At 38.7% G+C, this 27,757-nt stretch overlaps 1 protein-coding gene across 9 annotated transcripts in view; it reads right to left on the bottom strand.

Annotated features, from left to right (window-relative positions):
• LRRC3B (leucine rich repeat containing 3B) overlaps positions 1–27,757 on the bottom strand; it is a 277,752-nt gene that overhangs the window by 163,321 nt on the left and 86,674 nt on the right. For 8 of the 9 annotated variants that reach the window (XM_054692856.1, XM_037525340.2, XM_054692866.1 and 5 more), the window contains one exon: positions 5,475–5,587. The exons of the other annotated variant lie outside the window; for it this stretch is intronic. The gene's annotated coding sequence lies outside the window, so the exon portion shown is untranslated. The remainder of the gene's footprint in view (positions 1–5,474; positions 5,588–27,757) is intronic. 9 annotated transcript variants of the gene reach the window in all.

Here is a 27,757-nt window from a genome sequence, read left to right as displayed (position 1 = left end):
AAACTTAAATAATGGACCAGGAAAATGAAAAACTATAAGAAAGTGAAAATCAAAATCAACAAAAAACTATGAACCAGAGACACTTTTAGGGGGGCGGGGGCGGGAGGGGAGGGATTGGGGTCAGAATGGGGGGCGGCAATTGTATGGGGAATATAACAATAAAATTTATAAAAAAAAAAAAAAAAAGAGATCATGGGGGGGATCTTTTGGCACTGGATCCAGTAGACTAATAGGCTAATCCATAAATATCAAGTGCAATGTAGATTAGTCATATGTAGGACCCTAAGGACATAAGACATATATAAATAAAACATGCCTCCCTAAAGAGATCGAGAAATGACTGTGGAAAGAAATATGCTTATTAAAAGAGAGCTGACATCAGGCAACTCCTATACTGGGTAGCTTGTGGAGAAATGAATGCTTTCACATGACTCTGGAAGGTGTATAAATTGGTAGCACTGTTCTACTGGGCAACTTGGTAGGATATGGCAAGACAGAAAACACCATATCCTACATCCCAACAATTTCATCTTTAGGTAAACTATAAAGAAGCATTACCACACTAGAACAGGAGAACATGCACAGAGATGTTCCATGAAACACAAAACTCACAACTACCTAAATGGGTGTCACTAAGGAAGTGGATATGAAATATGCTACCTTCACAGGGTAGGGCCCTGTGTTAAAGTTAGATCTTAATAGGGGGATAATTGAAAGTTAACATTAAGATAAAAAAAAATTATAGAAAAGACACAGTAAGAGGGGATTTATGCAAATTTATAAAACACATCATGCTATGCATTGCTTATGGATAAATACTGATGGAGTAGATGTATGAAAGCATGAACTGGAATACCAAATTCACAAAAAAGGATGTCTTGAGGAATGGAAGATGGAGTATGGGCACAGAGGGACCTTCAACTTTATTATGATTTTATTACTTTTTTAAAAATGTGTATTTCTGAGTTTAATATACAGTGTTGTAAACCAATGTTACCTTAATAAAGAATATTAGGGAAAATTAAAAAATAACATTAGGGAAAAACAGTGTCAACTCTGAGCATTTGGTATATTGATATGTTTATATTATTCTCTGAATCTTCTTGGATTTTTAAAATTTTCTCCAAGAAACAAAAGTAAAGAATGAAGAAGATAATATATTGCAAAATATAAAATTTACTAAGTAAGAGATACAGATCCAGATGCAAAAGAATGTAGCAAGTGAAAATGAACATAGACAAGACTAGGAGGGTTTCTCAGAGGAGGTGACATGTAAGCTGACTGATGAGATCTCGCAGACAGATCAAGTCAAAAAGGTGATTCTGGTAGACACACTGCTTTGAAGAGTGCTGGGTTTGGTGTTAGAACTCCTTGGACCCACACCCAGCTGCTATATCACCTCTGTGACCTTACAGATTGGTTGCATGTGCTTGAGCCTTGGTATTCTCTCTAAGAGATCCTGAGGTCTATCAAATGAGACAATGCCTGCGAAATCAACCAACACAAGACTTTGCATATGGAGAAGGTGAAGAAAAACCCACAGAGGTGGTCCCTATCCAACTTTATTCCCCAAACAAACACCAGGAAAATATGGTTCTTTCTCCTTGCTTGAATTTGGAAATTTAGATGCAATATTTGCTGGACCTGACACTTGTGCTTCCAGCATGTTCTTGCAATAAGCCAAAGAGGTGTCCAAGCAACACACAGCTGTGGTAACCTGTTCTAGGGAGATAGAAGCTGGCTATTGGCAAACTAGGTTAGGCCAAATGAATACAGTTGGGCTCGTGCAGGGGGAGAGAGGGTACGTACAGAAGCAGTTCATATCTATTTTCTATTTTCTTCCATCTTGCGCACTTACTGTTAACCTTGCTGGTGGTCATGTAGTCCTTAATGTTTCCCCTGGTACAACAGAAGAACCACTGAATCCTGAAAATCAGTCATATCCTTCCCTCTTCTCGACCCCTGATGTCAGAGTGTGCTGTTTGTTCAACTGTGATTAATTTTTATTCACTCTCTTTCTGTCCCCAGTAAAGATGATTCAATTGTCTTAAGAATATTTATATTCCAAAGGGACCTACACTTCTGCTACACCAGGAGCCCAAATAATTCCTGCAGGTGAAATTGCTCCAGCTCTGTGCCATCCAACAGTGTCGGCAACCATGATCTGACTTCATTCTCAACAGTACCATCTGTGACAACTGGGTTTTCCTTACAAATACTTGAATGGGCCATTTATGGAAAACTCTCTGCCTCATGCTGAACTCAACTAAGGCCCTTCCTCAGGGCAAGTTTGGTCATCAATTATTTGTAGCATATACTGACCTCAGATTCATGACATTAGAGACTTGCCTTCTAAAAATTGCCATGTGCCCATTATGTACAAAAATCCATCATTAACAGCACAACTATAAGATAATTAGAAAATCAAGTGGGTTTCTATCATTTCCTCCAGCTGTCAGAATTATTTTCCTTTACCTTTAATCATTTTTTTTTCTCATTTTAGAAGGATGATGGAAAAACAAAACCCCAACAGGGAAGGAAATATTGCAAAATGGCATTTTGATTGCTGGGAGCATTTTAAGAGCTCTATGTATTTGGCACCTGGAAGAAAACAGAAGTTGATAATGCCAAGCAGTATATCATCGTGGGGCTGTTTTGGAGGATTAATTGCAGATTTATGCTTCAGAGTGGCATGCTATTTTGGAAAGCAAACCAAAAAATATTACCTTGGCTACCAGAAACTGCAAGAGTCAAGGCCCAATAATCTAAATTTCTCGCATCACTGGTAACTGGAGAAAAAACAAGTTATGGTTTTGTTTTAGGTCATTTCAGGTATGAGTGGCTCCAGTGACATGTGCAAATGTGAATAAAGCAGACTACTCTACTTCATATTCTTATTGTTCCCAGTCTTGACAATCTGCCAACCTCTATTCTGACTATTGCTCTCTGTCTCCCCTCGACACACTTCAGTGATAAAATGTCAGTCAGAAAAGTTTCCTTTTCTTACCCACTCTAGGTCATACTCTATCACAAAAGTTTGAGGTTTCTTTGGCCACTGTATTACAAAAGTTTTAATCTCCTTTAGTTCTTAATATCATACTTGAATTATATAGGACAATTTTTGTCTAGAAATAAAAAGATCACAAAGATGGACAAAAACCATTTGGGGGATTTCCTTTAAATTATAGTTAGTCTGGAGCTGTGATCTGCTTTCCCTCTGTTTCTCAAAATCTTAAACAAGTTGTCCATCAAAAGATGGAGTCTGTGTCCCTTTATCCTTGAACCCGGGATGTTGTGTGAGTCTTTCAACTGGTAGAGGACAGCAAAGGTGATACAATGTGACTTCCAGGGCTGAGTCACACAAGGCCTTGTCTGCAGGAACACTGACATTTGGAACCAAAACTTCTGTGTCAAAGTCAAACTGCTCAGAAAGCAACCATAGTGTGAGGAAGCTCAGGTAACATCAAAAAGGTACGTTTGATGTGCTCCGGTCAACAGCCTCTGCGGTCAAGCCCTCCCAAGTCATCAAAGCATAGATGCCAGAATGGGGAGCCAAGAAGCCTACAGAAGATTCTAAGCCTCAGTTCTCAAGTCACACCAAATGTTTATTTCTCCAGTTGAGACCCAGATAACAAGGGACAGAGACAAGTCATCCCACTGGACATTTTCTAAATCCCTGATCCACGAAATCCATTAGCATAATAAAGTTTTTAGATTATTAATTGTGGGGCAAAAGTAACCAGGATTAACTCCCATTATTTTCCCTTTCATGACTGTGATCCCAGCATCAGGAAGTCTTCACTGTACAATTAACAATTGCTGCCATAAAAGCCAAACTGAGTTGAAATAGTATAAGAATCCTATACTAGCCTAACACCTCCTCAGGGCTACACTCAAACACAACGGTGTTAATGGCAGGGAGAGCATAATGTCTTTTTTAAGGAGATCAGAAAAATAAGTGAGAAAAACACACATGAACACAAAGATTTGCTTACATATATGGACAGGTTGGAAGTAATGAAAAGTTATCCATTATAACATAAATAGCCATTTCCTCTGGATAATGAAATTAGGAGTAAATATTAATTATCTGATTTTTCATACTCATCTGATTTTTAATATGTTTTGACCAATGTGTATATATTACTGTTAACCTTTTTTTAGAGAACTATTTGTTTAACTCATTTAAAATAATATGGCTATTAATAGTCTTATCTTCTGCCCCCACCTGTAAGGGTGTTATTAAAATTGCCAACCTAAACCTGTTAGCACTCATCAAGCTACCCTAAGAAGAATAAATTTAAACAGAGCATCATCCTGGGATCTTGAGTTATGATTATGTCAAACTCTTGTAGTAGATCCATCTGAGCAAGCCTGACTCTGGCACATATATATAGACCTCTGGTTTTGTGGATTTCTGTATGTCTATCACCTCTGGACTTCAGGATGCTAAGACACAGCAATCTGGGTCTCCCCGGTGGTGCAGCATTTGAGTGCTGTGATGCAAAGCTGCCCGCAGCCTCTGCAGCGCCGATTCGATCCCCGGCCACCGACCAGGGTCCCACATGGTGCGCAGACCTCTCCTGCCGCACCCACTGCTCCCCTCAGCAATGTACTTCATCAGTCTGCCTGTTTTGCTCTCCGCTCTGGCTCTGGTGGGTTCTCTCACCCTCCCGCGCTTCTGACTCTACCCAGTGCTTGTATAAATAAATAAATAAATAAATAAATCTTTTAAAAAAATACAGACAAATCTAACTTTGTTGTGGGTAAATTTAATTACCAGTCAGACTCATTATTATAATCTAGTCTCCAGGCTTGGGTCCATTCCAGTTTTCTCCATTTGGTTCCTTATATCATGACCTCCACTACCCAGATCTGGAGTGATTCTCAAGATTAATTTTACTAATAGGAAGTCACTGTGGACATGTGACTCACAGAGACACAGAAATGTTCATTTCTCAAATATTTCCACTGTTGGCTAATTTAGTCACTAAAATACAACCTTAGTAATTCACAATTTTTAATATAAACAACTGTGCATTAATTTTGTTATGTTTATTTTAAGATAGTTACTTTGTTTAAACATTTCATAGAAAAAATAATTCTTTATTTCACTAACACTGTATTTTAAAGTTCAATTTCCAGGTAAATTTCTCTTTTTTTGCTGGGTAGGAAGGGACATAGGCAGCATACGAGATTGGGGCAATGTCAGCTCTCCTTAGAAACACAAGCCATATGCCCCTTGTGCTTTTAATGAAAATCTACTATTATAATCCATGTTGTCCAAGGTCATACTACAAATATATCAGTCATCCAACTAATAAGTCTTATCTATAAGATTGAGAATAGTAACATTACTTCTGACTAAAACACAAGAGTTGCTTTTTGGTGCAAAAACAGTAAATGAAGTTTTAAACCAGGTTTTAGTGAACTATGAGACAGAAAGGGGTTATTTAGAAATGTAATTGTCTAACCTTTTACTGTCCTCTCCAAACATTCACCCCACAAACCATTCAAGGACCAGAAAACTGCCAATGGAACTGGGAATTACGGCAACACCAAGAGACATTCACGTACAGGTGCCAACCTAGAATGAAAGAGAAAAAAAATGAGGACAGAAAAGTGATAAGGAAATAAAACTGAAAAAGAAAAGAGTAAGAAAATGCAGGAACAGATTAGAATAAAGGTTCACAGAAACTTCCAGTGCATGAAAATTGCGCAAATTAAAGTAGAGGCAGAATCTATGTTTAAAAAAAGAAAAGAAAAAGGGGGAAAAAGTACATTCACCTTCATGTATCTTATTCAGAACTCTGACAAACTGAGCCAAAATTACAGAGGTGAAAAGTTTTAAACTTTTCAAAGCATTTCCCAAGAATGAAAACAAAGTGGCTTAAATAGAAATAATGAAGGCACATGTAAGAAAGTGATCTTCACTGTGTACGAATGCTGCCTTCTATTTTGTGACTCCAATTAGACTCAAAAAAATATGGATGTGGATTCACTAAAGGCAAAGGAAACAATGTGAAACAGATCTAAAGATAGAACCTCTTTTGGGAAAAAGGACAAGGAAAAGATCTGTGCACTGAAAGATCACCACTTTGAAATTGATGAAATTGCACTTGGGGCAGTAAATGGAAGCTGCGTTTCATTTAGTGGATGATGAACTCACAGAGTTATTATATTCAAGAGCAAATGATGGGTGCCCATTTAAACAAATTCCAAAAGGGTTAAAACCATTGCAAAGAATTAGTTATAAAGGAGCTGGATATATTAGGCTTAAATAGCTTGGAGGTTGATAAATACAATAGCACACAAGCCAGGGATCTTGAGTAGGTGCTTCTTGGTCTGGTTTCAGATGATGAATACAAGAGTGTGATATTAATAGGAGAGTGTGATATTTATTAGAGGTTGATGTTCTGATCATTTTAAAGTATCCCACAGTACACTTTAGCAATGCACAGGCAGTATTGGTAGGAGCGGTCACAGTAACAGGAGTGGAGTGTACTTATTAGTGAATATAATGGTGTTATTTATAGTCCTAAAGGGCTTCACTTACTAAAGCCAGAGTGCTTGTTTGGAATTTGAGTGCCAGTCACCCTGTGCCGGCTGGAGACAGTTAGTTCTACAGCTGCTGGGCTGGGTCCCACCACTTAACAAAGATGTCTTTTTATTTCCATGGTAAATGATTTAGTCGGTCTCTTGTAGAATTATTACCAGAATCTGCATACAGCACAGGTGAATATCTCTACTAGTATCTATATTTTTGTTTCTTTCTCTTCTTCCTTCCAAAAAGCTTAATGATAGAAAGATGGATATGGACTTGGACACAGAGCTAGAGAGCTATGCACACACACTGGCATGTTAGGTATTGGGCACACAGAACTGGCTTATAATAATAATAATAACCATACTTACTGAGCTTATGCTGCATGTCAAGCAGGCACCGTTCTAAGCCCTTTGCACTAACTCCTAGCACCATGCCTAACGCAGAAACATTCTCTAAATGTGCTGAACACACACTGAATATTTGAAATTCATCAAAGTGTCGTTCTTCCTTCAAGTTTCCCATATGAATTGTCAATTAAGGCTTTTAATTGCTGGGGGCAGTGGTCAAGAGCACAGATACCTATTTCTGGTTAGTTCTCTTTACCATGTAATTAAACTTTAATATAATAAATTTCAAACTCAATTTTCCTTATGTCTCTATTGTCAGTTTAAAAATCTTATTTCATTAAAAAAATCTAGTAACTTCATGTAAGAACACTTCCACTTATTTTTAATTAGTGAGTTATTTATAAGTTTAAAGTATTAAGCTCTTCAGAAGTCCTGTTTATACTCTATTGATACTTTAATATACCCTAGTCTCAGGGGCCTCCCTGGTGGTGAAGGCAGTTGAGTGCAGCTCTGTGAAGCTGTCTGCAGCCTCTGCAGTACCAGATCGATCCCCGCCAGCCTTGGAGCCACCCACATGGCGTAGCAGTCCTCTCCTGTCTCGCCTGCTGCTCCCCTCAGCAGTGTATTTCATTAGTCTGCCTGTTCTCTTCCCCACTCTATCTCTGGTGAATCCTCTCACCCTCCTGTGCAACTGGACTGTACCCTGGCTCTTGTATAAATAAAATAAATCTTAAATATATATATATATATATATATCCTAGTCTCTCAAGCATTTCAAATATTTGAAAAGAAATATAAATTTAGGGCCTCCCCGGTGGCGCAGCGGTTGAGTGCTGGGTTGCGAAGCTGCCCACAGCCTCTGCAGCGTCGGTTCGATCCCCAGCTGCTCCCCGGCCACCAGAGGAGGGTCCCACATGGCGCGCAGACCTCTCCTGCCGCCTGCTGCTCCCCTCAGCAGTGTACTTCGTCACTCTGCCTGCTCTGCTCCCCGCTCTGGCTCTGGTGAATTCTCTCACCCTCCCGTGCTTCCGACTGTACCCAGTGCATGTATAAATAAATAAATAAATCTTTAAAAAAAACTAAAAAATATATAAATTTAAAAAGCAAAATCTAAGTATTTGAGAAACGGGTAAATCTACTATATCAGACTTATAAATATATTAAGTCAATTAAGTAAAAAAATCTACATAGGTGAGGCACACAGAAAGCAGCACAATGATTATAACTTGCAAACATGCTGCGTATTAACATTATATTCATTTCTTCATCATTAACTTACTTAAATTTGAACCTTTCTAGAAGAAAATATTCCATAAAATATTTTACTTATATTTTATATTACATATAAATATTATATTCATATTCTTTAAAGATATAGAAACATATATATATTTCAGCTAAAATGAATCTGAAGAATTATATTCAAGAATTGGCTTCCAGTTCATAGAGAAGGTCAACCTGCTAAAATACACACTTAATGCTTCCCAGAAATATCAAGGTCCAAGTAGGTAATGACACAGATCCATGCTTTATCCCTGCATCTGTGGTATAGGGCAAGAGTAGCATATAAAATAATCAAATATATTATAAAATGTCAATTATCTAAGTAGATTGGGGCTGCTATATATAGTTTGTAATCCTGAATCTATAGAATAAAAGATATGTGAAGCTTCTGACTGGCCCCTCATCTTTAGATAAAGCACAGTAGTCATTCTACAGCAAGTAATAAGATGTCCCAATAAGACGTTTCTAGATTAAAGGAAGTATTCACCCATATTGATATAATAAAGACCGCTGTGATGTTAATGATAAAAAGCTAAAAGACAAGACTGGGTTTATAAGGAGTCACTGCATTTTCTCAGAATGTGTGTGTGAGTGTGTGAGTATGTGAGTGTGTATGTGTGTATGTGTGAGTGTGTGAGTGTGTGTGTTTGTGTAAGAGAGACAGAGACAGAAAGAGAATGATAGAGAGATGGAGGGAGGGAAGAGAAAGAGAAGAATCTTCCACTCTTGAGTAGCTTTGCTAACTTAAAACCAGAGGCAATGGGAGAACTATTATCATCAGATGCTTATTTAAAACAACACAGAGGACCTGGACGATCCATGAAGCAATTCTAGCATTTTCCTCCATAATTGCTTCACTGTATTACTGGAAAAAAAGCTTTTAAGAAGAAACAATTTGTCCCTTTACCCTTCTCCTACCTTCAAATTCTTATTATTGGTAACTTGTTAGGAGAAAACCATTACCAAGACCATTCAATTCACATTAGAAGATTTTTCCTGTCTGCACACCAACTCTTTGATGGATTTTGTTCTTTTTTCAAACCAGGACAGTGAAAAAAGAAGAGTAAGCATTCTGTGCCTTTTTCTAACCAAAGTGAAATAAAGCTAATAATGTCCTGAAATGTAAATACAAGTTACTAAAGGTAGAGCCTATGTTTAACAAGTGATGAAATGGCAATGTAGGGAGAAAAATTTGATTCTCCTATTGTCCACTAGAAAATAATACAGTATATGGTTTCTAACTTCCAAATTCAAGTTAAAATTTGCCTTACACAGTGAAGAGATATAACTGAAAAATTATTTAATCAACTTTTGTAACCTAAATCATAAGTCATCAGAAACTTACTGTGACCTCAGACACTCTGTCTTCATTTTGAAATCCTAATGATTTTAGCTTCAAGCCTCTGTCCTGTCCCACCTCTTAGTCTAATAGCTAATGATCTATAAATAAAAATTTTAATGCATTAGTTTGAAACCTCTATTCCTCTAAGAGTATTTTTGTGCTCAGAATCATTTTTCAAATGAACAATCAAAACCCAAATCCTCTGCTTCATAAAATTTAATGATTACATAATGGGTTTTCTTACAAGAACACACACCTTTATAATTAAATAGAACTTGAAGTTACTTTGATGAACTATAACTTCATGATTTATGTGGTGCAAGGTTGGCACTTAATGAATTACATTCCCCCCATTCCATGTCTGTGTTTAGTGTAGATCTACACTCTGCTTTTCGTCTTTTCTAGACCAGATGCTGTGCAGTGCCTGACACACAACAGCAACTGAAGAGGTATTGCTGATCACAAACGGCTGCGATCTCACAAGTTCCTAGTTGCAGTGCCTTCCTCGTACAGGTCTTTGCACATCTTTAGCTCATACAGAATTCCTGTTAGATGAAACCCTTAACAAAAATGTCTCTGTGGTTCTTCTCTTGAAAGGTCAGTGCTTGGAAGAAAGTATTTACAACCTTTGTGTAAGGCAGGAAACCAGAAAAATCAAAACTAGTGACTCTGGCAACAGAGATTTCTACCTACTACTCACAACTAAAACTTGAAGCCACTCCAGACCACACTCAGTATGCCACTCTCAGTCCTGCTATCTCACCACCTGTGCATGCGATCATCCGAGAAAGACATGAGGGCGAATGGTATAAGCTACAATTTGTTTAAAGGGAGGTGTGGGGAATGTGCCAAGTAATGGGTACAGGGGGCTTAAGAGTAATCATTATGAATGACGAAGCAATACAGGGTGGTAAAAGGGGCAGATAAATACAGTGAAAATGGCCAGGAGAAAGCCATTTTTCCTTCCTGTATATTCACTCTCTTCAGATATCAAAGTGTGACTCTTCTGGATGATTCCATCCTTCTGTGTAATGTAAGTAGATTAGCAGAAGCTATGGCTTTGGGATGTGATCTGTTGGAAGTAGAAAAGTTCCTAGTTTTTAAATCTTGCTGGAACTGGCAGCAATGTGGGGGATCTGGACAGCAGCCACAGATTGGAAATCATCATCATACAGAACACGGGAAGAGGCCAGAGAAGATGTCACAAAAGCAAAGCTGGAGAAGAGTTAATGTGTCACCATGGTCACTGCTGTCTCTAAGTTATTCCAGGTGGGTGACTGTCAACTTAGGCCTTAAAAAATCCCCAGGAAAATTCTAAAAAATGAGAAAGATTTTGTTTCAATTTAAGAAAATTCAGGAAGCAACTGGTAGAAGCCAGAGTCTTGGTTTTACAGCCACGATGGTTCCCATAAAGTGACTCTTCATAAAGTTTGGTGGCAGGGTCAGCAGCATTGTCATTGCCTGGGACCATTAGAGATACCCAAACCCCTGCTGAACCAGAAGGACCTTCAGCTGAAGCACAGCAAGCTCTCCTTTAGCAAGCCTGGCAGGTGGTGCCGACGCACAGTCGAGTCTGAGAACACTGCTCTCAGCCTTCTGTCATGGACACTGAGGACAGAATTGCCCTGAGATGTTCCTTGTCTCAAACTTTCCCTGTTCATGCTCTGTGAAGGGCACAGAAAAGTCAAGGCAAAGACACAGAATAATCTAAGTTCCCATAATTATGGACGCAAGGACCTAAGATGGGTCTAGCATTGTACTGACACTGGATAAGAAAAGTGAGGTCTGCATGGAACCAGGCAACTTTGCTTCAGTTACTAATTCAGTACTTAAGACAATTCCTAGCACATGGGAGGTCCTCAATATTTATCAGATGAATGAAAAAGTGTAGGGCCACTGATGGAAAAGAAAACCTAACCCCACACATTTGACTTAGCCTTTTCTTTTTCTTATAGCACTTAACACCCTCCAACATACTGCATTTGCTTGTTTATTATGCTTATGTTTTATTGCTTCTCTTCTCATGCTAAAATATAAGTACCCAAGATCAAGGATTGGATTGTATCTTCATTCTTTTTGCACTGATATATCCCAAGTAATTTGAACAATCATATTAAGCATTCAATACATAGACTTTTTTAATGCTGTTACTGTAAGTGTGATTCCCTGGCCTAGCATCATCACCAGTCACTGTATAGAGACTCAGGTTCTGCTCTTGATCTACTGACTTTGACTCTGCAGCATAACAGTATTCCCGAGTGACTTCTATGCACACTGGTTTAAAACACATGGTTTTAAATGATTGAAATATGCAGCCAAATGCAGAATTGACTCTGGAATCTGCCTCTTAACTGTTATACTGCTTTGCCTCTCATGGGAGTTTCAGTATGTAGGGTGGCAAATGATTTATATGAATGTATATAAATTAGAGTAGATTTAGGGTTATTCCTTTGATAATCATAATCTCTCCATTTGCATTGTAGCATGACTCTTATCTGAGATAGGGGTTCAGTATAACCAACATACTAAGACTTGTAGAGTACATATAGTCATCATTTTCAGGTGAGTAACCACTGACAATGTGTTAAGAATGCAACACCAGAGTGTATATAAATCCGACCTCCAGTGCCCACACACCCATTAAGTTGGGTTAGCGCTAACCTCTTAGGTTAACACTCTTCTGCCACCTATGTTAATAAAACAGACCTGAGATGGAAAAGTCATAGGAGTAGGATTTGGGGTTCTGCCAGTATTTCTTTCTTGCTGACTCCCTGAAGCACTGAATATTAGCAGCAATAAGCATAACCACTACACAAATCATGGCGAGATGTTAAATGATAATAACAATTTAAAGCAGTCAATCACCTCTGGGACACAAGCTAAGAATTTTCTGAGGTTCAAGTCAGAGCAGTCTTCCAGATTCAGTGCCATTATCTAAGGAGTCTCAAGAAATGCCAAATACATGCCATGCCAAGAATTCCTATCTGAAAAAAGGATGGCAGGAGGAAGACCTCATGGGTAGATTTTCATGCCTAATCTAGATTTCACAGCAGTGATTACAATCCCCTTTGCCAACGTGGAAGGAAAGTCAAGTGGAGTCGTTGTCAGACTGCAGCCTGATAGAAATTGCCTCTGAGCTGACTGGGTGCCTGAGTCTGAATATGTTTTCCCATAAAAATGGCCCATAACTGATAGTGACAAATGTAAGTGTGGTTTTAGTCACAATTAGGGACCCGATAAGCCATGCTTCTTGTAATCATTCTTTAATACTTTGATTCTGAGCTGGGCATATTGACTTGCTCTAATTAACAGAATTCAGCAGAAGTGAGGCTTTGAAATTTTGGTCACAGGGCTTAAGAATGGCCAGCAGTGAGGACAACAAATCTTATCACTTGCTGACTCCATTCTAAACCCTGCTCTAAGAGACTTGACCAAATTCTAGTATGACTGGTTTCCAGAAGCATAAGGCCATATCCCTAGGATGACCCTAAACACGCCTTAAAATGCCTGCTAGAGGAAGCACAACACTGCCAGGAGAATTTACTGTTTGTTGCAGCCAAAATCCAGACAAATAGGTCTGTGAACCCTTCCTAGAGCAGCTCCTTTAGATAACTTGCAATTATAAATTCTTTCTGTGCCTTTTGAGATGTAAATCTACTACCCAGAATATTTCCCATAGGACCTGAGAGCTCTCTCTTTGGAATCAAACATTCAAATAAATAACTCCTGTTCTTGTGCCTCCTGTTGGGGAAAGATAAGTTCTAATTTTGGAGGATGCCTTGCTTCAACTTGCACCACTGCCTGCTGTCATAAAAATATGAGGATTTGTTTCTTCTCTGGATTAAGTGCCAATTAGCAAACTCAGAGGTCTCATCATTTGAACTACCTCCCCCACTTCACTCTTCAGTACTTTTTCCCTAAAAAACCCAATCTTTTCCATCTGCACCTATTGTTTCCCTGAAGTGGAAGTTTCCCATTTCACACTGGACTCTTCCCCAATGCAACAGCCATCGCTGTATAAGTCTCCCCTTACCACTTTAACTTTGCTTATCTCTGAGGGCCGCTTGTTTTTGCTTTCTTAGTGGCACTGCACCACCACAGAAGAAGTCCCAATAGCCTGTGGGAGAGAACAGCAGAGAGAACCCATAGGCGGGGGGGTACTTAAAGGTTCTTGGGGTGAAATGAAGAACCCAGCCAACAAAATAGGTCCTCCTAACTCACAATCAAGAGCAAATAAAATACAGTAACACCTTCAACAGTGATGGGGTTGATCACATGCAGTCAAAAATCCCCATATAACGTAAAGATTTTATTTATTTATTTATTTATTTATTTATTTATTTATTTATTTATTTAGACAAGAACTGGGGTGCAGGCCAGAGGTTCAGGGTGAGAAGATTCATCAGAGACAGAGTGGGGAACAGAACAGGCAGATCTACTGAAATACACTGCTGAGGGGATCAGTGGGGTGAGACAGGAGAGGTCTGCTGTGCCCTAAGTGGGTTAACTCCCTGACCAGGGATCAAACTCAGGCCACAGAGGTAGTAGCACTGAGACATAAACCCTAGGACACCAGGAAGGTCCTGCATATAACTTTTTGACTCCCAAATTTCAACTAATAGTATGTTGTTGCCTGGTAGCCTTACTGATAACACAAGCAGTCAATAAACACATAGTTTGTACACTATATGTATTATATACTGTAGTCTTACAATAAAATAAGCTATTGCAATGCAATGCTTATAATAAAGCAATAAAAATGGCACTAAGAAAATCATTAGGAAATGAAAATACATTATCAGGACTATATTTATCAATACTGTAAGTTTTTGTTGTGTTTGTAATAAAATTTGTGTATAAGAGGACCCCAACATTTCAAACCTGTGTTGTTCAAGGTTCAACTGTAGTTGGGACTTTAAGGGTAGTTTGATTAACACAATTGATAACCTAACAGTAATCAAGCAACCCTTTTCTTTTGGAGAAGAGAAGAGGCGTCAAAAGAACCCACATGTCAACAGGAGCCATGCTTTAGCTGAAACCACTGGTAAATAGGAGAGGAGAGAAAGGACCTCCAGTAGAAACAAAGAATGTTGATAAAACAAACTCAGAGGGAAGCTCAGTTGCAGGAACAGGGGAGCAGCCAAGAGCCACTGGGATGCGAGAGGGGCTGTGTAGGTGACAGAACATTCTAGTCCTCTTCTAAGTTTGACCAGCAGCAGAAACATCCTGAGGTTACCCAAATACTCATTTATTTTGCATTCTGCCCACTCTTTCAACCTAGCTAACTCACTTTTTCGATTCTTTTCTGATATCACCATTGTGAATGGAATGAGCTCCTTCTAACACCAGAACTATCAGGGTGTGTGCCAGTCAAGCCCCAGGAGAGTCAAGGTTAAAGGGGAAAAACGTGAATTTATAACATTCCCGTTTCCACTCTCAATTCCTTCAAGAAATGCCTCTAACCTTTTATTTTATTTTTTCCCCACTTTCCTGGGAAGCACAAGTTAATGACAGTACCTTTGCCATCAGCTCTATGTTGTATGGAATTATCTCTGACATGGCCCTGTTGTTTTTCACTTATTACCTGTATTTTCATATGTGCATGTGAGGATAAAAACTTTACCTTGAGCTGATTATCCTATAATTTCTTTAAGTGGGAAGACCCAAATTTGGATAATTTGCTGAGATCTGCAGGACACAGAATCCTCAATAACGATTTTGTTGAACAAACACAGATATCAAACTTCAAACCGTCATGAAAGGTCTATAACACAAAGCGGAAACTAATTTAACAAGTGTCACTGGTCAAGTCCAGGGGCATCAAGCTCTGCTCCTTTGGCCTCCGAAATTCTGGCATTAGTCAAAGGGACTGAATTCTTGAGTCCTAAGGAGTTGGCTTTTAAAATTTCTCTCAGCCCTTACCCAGGCTAGGAACTCCAGAAAAGAAAGAGGAAACTGAATTCTTGAGAAACAGGAGGAAAAAATTAAGGATTTGAAGCAAAAAGTTCCCCAAAATAGGATTTTTCCTCTAGAATATGATGAGTGAAGCTATCAAAGCAACCAGGGTTTCCTCTTCCAACTATTCACGAGTCTGGGTCCCACTGAGCACCATCACCAATATTATTCATTTTTAAAGTCCTACTATTACTCTGAGTCGAACTGTTCATACATGTTAGTTCCTGGGGCGGGGGTGGGGGTGACAGAAATGCAGGCTGAGGCAGAAGGCTCTTCACACTGACTTCCCTGCTCTTCTCTTCCAACCCCCTACCAAATGTACAATCCCCTTTCCCGCTCCAAAGCAGATGATTTTATTAAAGAAAAAAATGATAGCTTCCACCCCCAGTTCCACTTGATGCATGACATAGAGACTGAACCTTGTTTTCTGTTCCCTTGACCTTTCATAGGAAATTCTTAAAGAGAAGGTCTTTCCAGCATCAGCATGTAATTAGATTTGAATGGTAAGTCAGAAAGATGCAGCTGATGATTGAGATGCGGTGGGGGGGGGGGTCTGTTCTGTATGAAGGAAATCTCTCTTAATTGGGCAGTTTAATTGTCAGACACTTAGGAATGCATGCCAGACAGAGTCAATAATCAAATAGCTGTTGCCCAAATCAGTCAGACTGACTTCCCTCTGAAGCAGCTACTTTGACTGACTATAACTCCTAGTATGCTCTATAGAATCAACCTTTCCCTCCAGCACTTTCCAAGAAATTTCTTGAGCAATGAGCCAGTTGTCCACACAAAGGAAATCCATCTGTCAATAATGCCAAGAAAGACTTAGGTAAGTTTTATCGTTATAATGTGCAAATTTAATATCTAAGGCAATTATTTCTATCCACCTCGGATTCCTATATTTAGCCAGCACCAGTCTGGGGAGACAACAGACATCCCTTGGAGCACAGTTTATCTGATAGAACAACATAACCTTTAGGTCTGATAATCGTGCCAAATATTGAATACTTAAAAGCAAATGTTATTCTAATTAACTGCATTCACAAATGACAGCAGCTTCTCCTTCTAAAGCTGGCTTCAAGACTTTCCCTCTAGACTCAAATCAGAAGCAGTACAAAAAAATAACAGCTTTAAGCCAGTTTGCTCTAGATAACAGAAAGCTATCCATGACCTTCAAAGATGAGCAGGTATTGTAGCCTAGTGGATTTTGCTGAATACGGTGAGAACATGGTCAAGAGGGAATACTCTACTCAGAGAACCACCAAAGCTGGCTGGGCAGTTTTACAGGACAGGATTATGAGAAAGCAGGAAAGAAAAATAACTGTTCTAACTTATCCATTGCAAATAAATTTCTACTCTTCCTGAAATGGTTTTCTGGGACCCAAGGCTACGGTAAGTTCCCCATAGATACTCCATTTATTTTCCCTTTATTATTATGTTTATCACAGGAGCAATATGTTTGCTGTAGACAGATTGGAAAATGCTGATAAAAAATAAGTAAAATCACATACATACAATTACTCTGAAAAATTGACATGGACGTCTTCATCTGTAAATTTTCCAAGTTTTTGTTATGACCATGACATATAAATGAATACTGAGTTTTATAGAAAGCACTCCTGTACTATGCTTAAAAAATGAATTTATCATGTTTCCATATCATTGATTATGTCTACATCATTTGAACCATGCTCCACGATAAAGATGAGTTATCATTTACCTAATTACCCCACTGTTATCAGATCTTTAGGTAATTTTAGGCATGTGTGGAAATGTTTCTGATGCTTTCCATCAACTCCCCAGAGTTTACACTTCCAAAGAATTCCTGGACAGTTAGCACTGGAGGAAGCTGTCTGTTTACAACATCACTGAGCCACTTTTGGCACCATCTTCCAGAATTGCCTCCAGCGTCTGCAGCATTCACCTATGAATGCTCACACATTCCACTATTAGACATGCTGGTAGCCAGGGGGAAGAGAATGCACAGCCCCCCCAAAGTATGGTGGGTTAATCCCAAAGTACCCACAAAATCTTGAAATTTCTATGAAGTGTTGTTTTACTTTAAACACGTCAGTGAACTTTGAAATCTACTTTCCCACATATCCATGTCAATTTTAATATTGTTTTTATTATCCAATATCCTCATATTCTACGAGTGCTCTGACTTTGTACCAATGCATCATGACACTGAATCATGGATTGGGGGTATCTGGGGTGCATGGGAGCAAAATCTGTATTTTTATCATGATCAGGCTTGTGCAAACAACTTCAGGTCACAATGAGCCAACTCCTGTGAATGAGAAGGGCAATTTAATTTTGGTTCAATATCATCAATACCTCCTAAGTTTGTGCTCCGGTCATGTAGTTTTAAACAGCTTATCTCATTTGTCCACATACCAGCCTGTGAACTATCTAGACAAGGATAATTATTCACAGCAACACTGCTTCACCTGGAATGCTGGAGTGCCACTTATTTTCTAGAGTTCTAGACTGAAGGAGTTTCCAAACTTCTACCTCCTGCTTCTGATTCCATATCATCTGAAACCTTCCATGTCACCTATGAAATCTCCCCAGTTCAATTTCTTAACACATGGCTGTAAGCTATTGGCCTGGACATTACCCCTACCGACCAAGAGCCCACAGATCACTATTACATGCCCAGTACACACGGAGGAACCTTTCTCTTAATGTCAAGTCACTATACGTCATTCTTATACTTAGCCTCCTTTACCACAATGATCATCACCTACAATTTTCATGAGCAGCTCCTTTTTAGGGGTATACCCTGGTCTTGCTAACACTTGGAATAGCTCTACTTATGAGTTCTGAAATTTCAGTCCCACAGTCTTGACCACAAATTCCCATCCTCTTCCTCAACTATTAATGCATTCCCCACCAGACATAATATAATCTCTTGCTTGTCACCATTTTTTCTTGGGCTTTCAATCCTCCTGACTTCATATCCTTCACTGCTCTACCTGAACCTGATGATCCATTATCATCTCAAGTATGCTCCGAATAGCACCTTCCACTCCTTTACGTGTTGGTCTGCTGCCTCAGCTATGCCACAAATTCACTACTTGGCTTTCCTATGAGAATCTCAACTCCAATGTATCCACACCTGCTTATGTGTCCAGTAACTCAAACCTGAAATCTGGAGGTCGCACTAGATCTCCAAGTAGCCCTCACATCTTGCACAGTACATCTTTAAACTTTGTCTTGAGTCTAGTTCTTTCTCTTCACGTTGCCAGAGCTACTGCTCTGGTACTAGCCTTTATTATCTTTCTAAATGAAAAAAAAAAAAAAAAAAAAAAAACTCCTAACTTGTTTCCCAATGTAATGCTGATGAAAATATGGTGCCTCTCCCCTTTTCACTCTCCCTTCCCAAAACACCAAAAGAAATCTGCAAAAAAAAGACTATACTTTTAAAATTTGCCCGGAAAAGAATTAGAAATGACTTATAGAGAAATATACAGCAGGACTTTAAAAATGGATGGAGAAAGAGAAAAGCAGATACAGAAATGAAAGAATAAATCAGAGATGCAGATACATGTCATAAATATATGTACAATTGTTTGTTAGGATGCAATTTACATACGTAATTTCTGTAAGTCAAAGTGAAGAAGGAAAGCTAATCACTAGACAATTCATAAAATATCTAAGAAAAATAAAACCAAAAAAGTTGCTGGTCCTGAGACCTAACAGAAATGTCTCTCCTGAGAGGCCAGCAGGGAGCTCAGACTTCCATGCCAAAAATCCTACCTCTCCGCAGAGATAATCATCCAGTCTTCTGCACCTCAGCATCTTGGACCCATCGCTCTGTTTACACCCTCTGTTTATACTACCACAAGTGTCCCACCTCCATGTCACATTATGGTCTAATTAAGGGAACAGACTCTGCCAAGCTCATCTTTGTATCTCCATCAATAACAGGACCAGTGAAATTATGTTTCAGTGCTTTACAGTTATAATCTAAGGCTAAAAGATTTGTGCCTTTTAGTGTTTCTTTATAATACAAATGGAACTGAGACCAAGACTGACTTTTGTAAGCTAATTCTAATAATTTACAATATAACTTTGGCATTTCCCAGCCAAACTATGAGGTTTGACTGAATCCAGCTTTTTGTAATGCCCAATGTGTACGACAAAAAGCAGCTTACTTAGCATGGCACTGGAATAAAAACAGACACACAGATCAATGGAACTGAGAGCCAGAAATAAACCTACCACTAATTTACAACAAAGGATCAGAGGCATTCAATGCAGAACAGAATGTCTCTTTAAAATGAATGGTTTTGGGTCTCCCTGGTGGCGCAAGGGGTTAAGCACCTCTTTGTGAAGCAATCCATAGCCTTTGCAGCACAAGTTCAATCCCCGGCCAGCCAGGGAGAAACCACATTGCTCAGCAGACCTCTCCTGTCTCGCCCACTGCTCCCCTCAGCAGGGTGTTTCAGTCAGTCTGCCTGTTCTGTTCCCCACTCTGTCTCTGGTGGATCCTCTCACCCCCCGTGTCTCTGGGCTGTACCCTAGCTCTTGCATGCGTGAATAAATAAATCTTTTTTTAAAAAAATTAAAAAATGAATGGTGTAGAGAAAACTAGACAGTCACATGCAAAAGAAGGAACCTAGACCACTATATCACAGGAAACACAAAAATTAACTCAAAATAAAGATTTGAATGAAATGAAACTATAAAATCAGGTTAGAAAACATAGCAGTAAGTTCACTGACAAGTAACTGACAATAAGCTCCAATGGCTTAGGGATATATATAGGGACTCAATACCCACGTCAAGGGAAATAGCCAAAAGTAAACAAATGGGGCCACACAAAACTAATATTTTATGTCCATACCTCTCTTTTATGGAATCATTAAGGAGCTGGACATACAGGCAGAACTTAAGAAGTTCAAGAGGATCATTTTTTGGTCCAACAGAGCATTTAGATAGTAACAAATGTTCCAGGTATAGAAATATTCTTCATGGAGGAGCTAGTGGCTTGTCAATACATAATTAAACTCTCAGCATATGAGAAATTCTAAGCAAAATAGGAAAAAGTGTCAAAATGAGCTGGATGACAGGGTTTGTATTAATTGCCTCTCTCACTTTTTACATCAGAGGTAACACTTCCTTCACACTGCCCGCCTAGCATGGATATTTGTCAGTAGAATTATGCTGAGCATAATTTAAGAAAGAAAAAAATAGAAATCCCACTTGTAAGAAAGTCCTGGAAAGACAATCTCCTCAACAATTAAAATAATTAACCTTTCAACAAAAGAGGTCCTTACAGCTGAAAATGGCTCTCACGCCCTGATGGTTTTGATTACTTAAGACCCTCAGAGTGAGACACTCATGCAGACTGAGTGATGATTTACATCATAGAGTTAGAAACGAGGGTGTTACTTGTAATGCTGGTAGATGTTTAATTCAACTTTTGTCTGAAGTAACAGTTTCCAGGGACCAGTGAGCCAATATTACTACATTTTTTGTCATTTTCTAGAGCGCAGGTCAGAGTCAGGAATCTGGAGTCAAGAGGTTTAACTTATATTTGTAAGTCAAGTGCTAGTTTGGGATTGAAGTAGATGCAAAATAATGCAAAATGGAAGAGAAGCATGAAGAGACAGATTTTTTAAAAGAAAAGGTTTAGTGAGACACGGTACTGATTCCAGCGTCTTGCTTCATGATATTACTAGCCTAGTAGCCTGCCACCCTCTGTGACCTAACAGAACCACCATGATGCCCCTGCTCTTTGCTATTTTCCTTCCCACCTGGGGAGTCGACTTGGTCAATACCTAATCAGTGACCAGATGAATACTAATGCCTGAGATCTGTTCACCAAGTGTCACCTTTATGTGAGCTTTTCCTCCTTCTCCAGGTTACTAATGTGCAATGACATAGTGGATGTGAGGGTATTTTACAATGTACAGATGTGAGGCAATAGAATGTGCTGCACTTCGATGTGTCTTGAGGGTGATGACCAGGGGCAGTCGGCTGTGTAAGATGTATGTTACCATAGACCTTCAGCTTCGCTTCAGAGATGTCAGGAGTGCAGCAGACTCAGGAAGTCCCAACGTGTGACTGCCAAATTATTCTGTCAACTACAATCCACAGAGTCATTTTTGAAGTACATAGACTTAGCTAGTTTTGAGGCCCAATTTAGGTTAGGAAGATGGACTTTGGTAGTTGACATGGAGTTCACAAAAAGATTTAAAAAAAAAAAATCCTAGGGCCCCTCTGGTGGTTCAGGCAGTTGAGCACAGCGCTATGAAGCTGTCCGCAGCCTCTGCAGCAGGGGTTCAATTCCTGAACGGCCAGGGACATACCCACATGGCGCGGCAGACCTCTCCTGTCTCGCCTGCTACTCCCCTCAGCAGTGTATTCAACCTGTCTACCTGCTCTGCTCCCCACTCTGTCTCTGGTGAATCCTCTCACCAGAGACACCTCTGTCCTGTACCCTAGTTCTTGTATAAAAAAATAAATCTTAAAAAAAAAAATCCTTACTCTGGTTCTTGCTGCTGGGAAATTAAGTCCTTAAGGAAACTTCCTCAAAGTGCAGGGAGTTACTGATGCTCTTTCCCACCATAAACTTAGAAATTGTACCTTCTAAAGCATACAAGTAGAAGAAGGTGGCCCGTAGGAAATGAATGCATGGGTGAATAAATAAGTGTTTGCTTATGGTATTGAAAAATTACCACTGGAGGGGCAAATATACAAGATGAGTTCTCAAAATGCTATAACAATGGCAAGATATTGAAAGAAGTATAAATTCCAATAATTCTCTTCTTTGACATGCTTCAAAAATAATTTGCCCATGGCTGATGTACAAAATAGACACAAACAAGTGTCAAACACTGGGATAGGAACCATAGAATGTCTTAGAAGAGGACAGAAATATTGCCTTTATGTGAATCTTCATAACAATATTTTTAGTATCTTGACCACAGAGAAGTTAAGAAATTAAGGTCATACAACAAGCAAGCAAGAGAGCAAAAGCAGTCTAGGTTAAGCAAGAGTCTTGCTACTCCATGTTTTTCCACCTATAAATTTAATTCCCCCCTGTAGTAGTATTAGTGGCGGTACTATTATAAATCCCATTTCACAAATGAAGACATTGAGAATTACAGTGGTGTCAATAGTTTATCCAGGGCTTTACAGCTAATATGGTTCCAGGACTAAAGCTCCAATATTGGTGACTGTAATCAACATATAGGTCCAGGTGTCTATCCATATCTAGGTAAATATATGTATCCTGGATTATTTCATTCAACATTTTGTTTCATAATTCTTCAATTGTTCCACATGGTTTATAAAATAAAATTTAACTATTTTATGACCCACATAGGACACTCAATAATCTAGTCCCTCTACACTGGGTAACAAAGGATTAATTATTGAAAGAACTGTCACCACATGGCAGTGACATGGTTGTTTCCCTGTGGAGGGGAAAAAACTGTATATGTTTGCAATCTGCTCTGCTGATGAGCCTAGAAATTCACTTTCTCTCTAATTTGAGTCATGTATTCTGCCTACATACTCTTAATTTCTGCAAGCCAAGTGTTCTACCTCTGCAGGCTGCAGCCTCTGTGCCATCAGTATGCTCTGTTAAAGAGCTATAGGGAACAACAAGTTCCCCTTTGTAAAAGGATTTATTTCTGAATTGAGGTCTTAGAAATGGAACCCCTTCCCACGTTGTCACTGTTTTATGATGCTACTGAATATCCCACTTTCATTCAATATTATGAATCATTGCACACCTTAAGTCTTATAGGATACATATACATTAAGATAAAATCTGAATAAGTTTTTGAATTGCAACCCCTTTATTTTTTTTAATGTTATTGTTGACACCCTTTAAAATGGCAGCCATTTGCCTACTGCCAAGCCCACGTAGTAGATTGCATCTTACTCATACTTCTTTGTCTTTTCTCTACAAAATAATTGTGTGGCAGAGCGCCCGTGGCATTCCCTTTGGAAAGAGTACACTTCTCAGCCCACTGATGTTGCCTTTGACCTTGTAGTTTGCTTTGGCAGATGAGACAAATCTGCCAAGAAGTTTTAAATTCGATGGTTTGTTTATGTTTTTGTATTTTCTGTCATTAGAAGGACTTTTGCTAGAGAGGAATTCAAGCCCAGGTCCTTGAATGCAGTGCCAAAGAAAGGCCATAGAAGATAATTCAGTCCCCAATGTATAATATAAACTGAACAAGAAAAAGATACCTGGTGTAAGTCATTGAGATTTTGAGATTGTTTGTTATACAGCATCACATTGCAAGTGCTGATTAATTTGCCTCCAAGGAGTTCTACCAGTTTTTCATCCAACCAATTCCTTTATTACCTGATCTCTGTCATTTTCTCCAGATTCCATGAATCTGCCTTGTCCTATATGTGCTATGATCTCTAAAATGTAGGTGTTGCTATACTTGTCTGATCCTTTGCTTCTGATATCTTCTAAATCTGGTGATATCATCATGCACACACACTGTCATCTGACTGACTCTTAGTCCACATCTCTTCAGGAAGCCTCTACCAGCCCCTCACAGGCAGTGTAGATATTCTACCTTTATACTTTTGTAATGTATTACATTGCCTTTTGAATACTCAAACAGGATTTTTTGTGCTCAAAACTGGGACTAAGTGGGAATAAGATAGTTTTCTTCTTTTTTTTTTTTTTTTTTTTTTTAATAGAGGCATTTTTATTTATTTATTTATTTGTTTGTTTGTTTGTTTTGTTTATACATGCACTGGGTACAGTCAGAAGCGCGGGAGGGTGAGAGAATTCACCAGAGCCAGAGCGGGGAGCAGAGCAGGCAGAAGGACCGAAGTACACTGCTGAGGGGAGCAGCGGGCGGCAGGAGAGGTCTGCGCGACATGTGGGACCCTCCTCAGGTGGCCGGGGAGCAGCCGGGGATCGAACCGGCACCGCAGAGGTCGCCGGCAGCTTCGCAACCCAGCGCTCAACCACTGCGCCACCGGGGAGGCCCAGTTTTCTTCTTTTATTGTGGAATATAAATACTAACAAATTTACCACATTGTTTTTAGTTAATCCTAACACTAGGCAACAAACATCTTTGGAACAAGGATTATGCAGGGCAATCCAGAATGACTTGATTACTTCCCAACACTGATTCACTTCTACTTGTTGAATGACTGAAGTAATGAATGAGAGAACAAACAGGCATACAAATAAGCAATTAAATAAATAAACAAATAACTAAATAAACAGTCTCTGCTATAAACTAGTCTTATATTTTTGGTAAATACTAAGAGCATCACAATATCTCTCTTTCTATTATAAAAATCATGGATGTTGGGTTATATAAATGCAGTTCTTTTGCAAATGCAAACATTTAAAGACAAAAACTTGCACAGGTAGGTAGTTTATCTCCAAAACTGCTTTATCAGGAAAAAAAATAAAGAGAAGAAGAAACTTTCCCTTGCTTTATCAGGCCAAGTAGAGCAGGTTTGCACATACACAGATAAATCTGGTTATTATTATCACAATGCTGTTGCTATCTTAGTGCTAAATCTTTCACCAACTGCAGAGAAGTGACAATCTTCAATTATGAAGAGTGCCTTCAAGTTTATAGCCAAATATATTCATTCCACTATACTTAACCAATATTTTATGGTTATTTATCACTAAGAGAATTCAGAGTTCCACATTCAATTTTTCCCAGCTTCTGTACTGAAAATAAAGGAAAATTATTCCAGAACCCTTTGAGCTACAATAACCATTAAATGACAGGAACATTAGCTCAAATTTTTAAGTTATTTTGGCTGCTGGGTTTTTTGTCACTGACAAGTGGCTGACTTGGGGTTTTCTTGACAATTTATTCTGAAAAAAATACACGTAGTTTTTCTAAAGCACAATATATTATAGTGTGATAATTTCATGAGTTATAGAATTACTTCCTTCTTGTCAATATAGTTGGTACTTAATAGTTAATAAACCTTTGGGTATTAAGGTAATTAAGAAAATAAAAATCACCTTTGTATCAACAATTCCTACTATTCTACTTCTAAATTTATTCTTTTAAAAAAATATTTATTTCATTTATTTATGCACACAAGAGCTGTGGGGTAGACCAGAGGTGGGGGGTGGGGTGAGAGGATTCACCAGAGACAGAATGGGGAACAGAACAGGCAGATTGATTGAAATCCACTGCTGAGGGGAGCAGCAGGTGAGACAGGAGAGGTCTGTTGCACCGTATGGGTCACCTCCTGGGTGGAAATCGAACTTGTGCTGCAGTGGCTGGTGGTAGCTTCATAGTGCTGATGCTTAACCCATTGTGCCACCAGGGAGGCAATTCCTAAATTTATTCTAACAGGAAAATAATTTAAATGTAATCAAGTGCACATGCATGCCTATACAGAACTTTACTTTGATTTTCCAATAATTTGTTGAAGATATAGAAAAAAAGACTATCATTTTGAACTTGATCTCTTGGCTACAGGGTTGAAATATGTTTTACAAGAGAGTATCATGAACTCAAGAACAAGGTCCAATTTTTCCAAATGTATTACTGATCATATAAAACTCCCGTGCATTACCCAAAATTGAAATGTAGTGTAATTAAGTTAAAGAATTTCCCAAACCAAAGCTTTTTTTTTTTTTTTTTTTTTTTAGTCCAGGCTTGGAATGAAACTGAAAAAAATATATCTTTTATCTTCTAAAAACCTGGTTAAAAGGACAATAGAAGCATTTTTTAAAAGCCAGTGTACAACCAAAATAGAAGAACCAACTGTAGCTGAGAGTGTTAAAAAATTTGGAATCAAACAATCAAGGCTCTGGGAAATGTGTGGTGATGAGGTACTACTAAGGTATTACTAAGACCCTGCACACACATACATACACTACCCTTATCTTTGTAAACTATCTCTCTATTAAACTCAAATTATCCCATTTGATCACACCATCTGTGTGATGATGAACCTTGACTTGATACTGGAATTGGTACTAAGCATGAGATCAAAAAAAGATGGGATTCTGTTGTTGAGCTGTTCATATATTCAAGGACTATCGAGTCCTCCTTGCTAGAAAATAAACCAGATAACCCATGTGGTAGAATTACATTACTCAATGTATCACCAATGGTGTCAGGGACTGAAGTACAGATGGAAAATGAAGCATTGAGAAAAGGATATGGCTATGAACCTAGTTGTTAAGGGAACAATAGAGTTTATAAAGGTGTGGAGTCATATGGTTCACTATGGCCTTAGATAGCAAATAGGGAAAGAGAGAAATTAAAAGCTATGAACTCATGGAGAAGGCTGCCTTGATAGTTCCTCTCAATTGACAATAGGGCAGAAATGGTTAATCACACAGTCCATAAAATCTATTAAAATGCTGTTTAACACACATAAGCAGAAATATTCTTGGTTGCTTGGGGAGAAATATAACTAAAATTACCATAATGGAGATTCTGACCTTTTGCAAGTTTTCAGGTCTAAACCAGTTCACAGTCCCGTAGATTCTCAATTGTGTTTGTATGTGTGTGTGCATGTGTGTGTGTGTGGGGGGGGTTTTGACTGTGGGAGTCCATCTGCTTGTGGAAGGATCTAACCAAACATGTATGTATATTGTGCTGCTTTCCCTAATCTCTTCCAAATGGAATTAACTGGCCTGTAGCCATTTACAAAGGTGACTGTGCTCTGGAAAAGGCAAAATAGCCTGACTTTTTTAGATTATTAGATATTGGCTCTGATGTTATGCAAATCCCTGGAGGTCTTAAATACCAGGGGAGGTCAATGGAAATCTGGTGATAGGTAAAAATTTGTCCCAAGCCCATCTAAGAGAGAATCTAGGATTACCATGGACACCGCCTAAGATTATTTCCCTATACTGAGGGAAGGAAGTATGCTTCATAAATAAGCAGAATCCACACTGGCTCCCTGATTCATGGAGTAAGGCAATTTGTGTTATAAATGGCCAAATGGGCGCACCCTCCTTGGGGATTTGCAGAGATTACCCCACCATCAAATACCCTAGTGATATGGGGGGAAGATTCACACACCATCCTCCCCACACATACATCAGGCTCATTTAACCCATCAGTGTAAAACCTGAGAAACAGACCTTGAACATCTTCTTTCCTCATATCACTGATGTCCCAATATTTTATTTTGTTCATCTGTTAACTGTAGGAGTTACAGCTGAGCATTTGTTTTATTATTCTTTATACATTAAAAATAGTCCATATTTTAAATTTCTCTACATTCCTAAAATAATAAAACAACATATTTTTAGAAGCAACTAAGAGAATTGAGCCTTAGAAAACAAATGAAAAA

Source organism: Talpa occidentalis, unplaced genomic scaffold (assembly GCF_014898055.3).
Source record: "Talpa occidentalis isolate TD23 unplaced genomic scaffold, MPIMG_talOcc4v2.1 talOcc4.10, whole genome shotgun sequence".
In the NCBI taxonomy this organism is placed as follows: domain Eukaryota; kingdom Metazoa; phylum Chordata; class Mammalia; order Eulipotyphla; family Talpidae; genus Talpa; species Talpa occidentalis.
This window is presented reverse-complemented; position numbering and strand designations above follow the sequence as displayed.